Source organism: Pteropus vampyrus, unplaced genomic scaffold (genome assembly GCF_000151845.1).
Source record: "Pteropus vampyrus isolate Shadow unplaced genomic scaffold, Pvam_2.0 Scaffold341, whole genome shotgun sequence".
Lineage (NCBI taxonomy): Eukaryota > Metazoa > Chordata > Mammalia > Chiroptera > Pteropodidae > Pteropus > Pteropus vampyrus.
In genome coordinates this window covers 826,301-827,454 of record NW_011889122.1, presented here as the reverse complement: position 1 = coordinate 827,454, position 1,154 = coordinate 826,301, and positions in this window count along the sequence as shown.

Sequence of the window (1,154 nt, the reverse complement as noted above, 5' to 3'; positions counted from 1 at the left end):
AGGGAGGGGTCGCCCTGTCCCTGCCCCGCGCCCCACCCCTCCGCCCGCCCCGGTCTGGGCGACCCTTTTGGCAGCTCCTTCCACCCGCCCGCGGCCCTCTCCTCCCTCCCCCGACACCTTCTCCCGCCGCGGCCCAAGGCCTGCAACAAAGTCGGGGCGTGGGGACACCCGGGCGAGCGACTCGGCTTTCTGAGCCCCTGGGCCCCAGGCACGGGAGGGGCGCAGTCAGGGCGGGGTCGTCAGCCAGGGACCCGCGGAGGAGCCTCGGACGCCCCAGGACCCCGGCCCCGGCCCGGGCCCTGCTCCCCGCCCCACCAGACGCTGCAGCGGCGCAGCCCGTTTCCTTCTCGCTACCGGAAGGGAGGTGCCTGCCACGTCCCCTCCTGTCCCCCCGCCCCACCTCCCCACGTGACTCCTGTCCTCGTCCTGGCTCCGACGGGAGGGCCCGAAGGATCTCCGGTGGTGCCGGGGAGTGTGGCTGGGCAGGATGCGTAGGCGCCACTTGGTGGCGATGTGTCCCGGCGTGGGTCCCAATTTCACCCCGCCCATGGCCTCAGGTGCTCTGTGCTCAAGGTGTCTCCACCGAAGCAAGTGCACCCTGAGGTGGGGAGGCCAGGGCAGAGAGCGCGGGGGCGGGGGCGGCCTGGAGGTCACAGCCCAGAGCTGGCCCTGGCGGCCTGGGTGTGTGTTCAGGTGGGCGGAGGTGGCGACAGCTGTGGAGCTCCTCAGACCGGTCTGCGCTTTTCACTTTCAGGCTCAGGGCTGAAAACAATTATTCTCTTTAATTTTTTTAGAGCACGTTTGTTATCTTGTAGACACATTGCCTACAAAATGGACAGCTGTACTGACCGCACAAAAGGTACCTGCACTTCCTGTGAGTCCTGGGAAGTCACAGCCGCCTCTGAGCCGTGAAGGTAGAGCAGGAGAGCCTTGGTGACTGGTTTCACGTTCATGCTTCACAGTGGGCCTCAGGGAGCGTCTTAGATTGAGCAGTTCACAGGTCAGCCCAAGACCTACAGACAACAGGTCTTCACATCCCCCTGTCATCTGAGGTGGGCCACCTACCATCACCTTTCTGTGTCACCGAGAAGCTAGCTGTCCTGCCCACACCTCAGGGCCGCTGAGACCCACACCTGGGCCTTAGTGCTCACCTG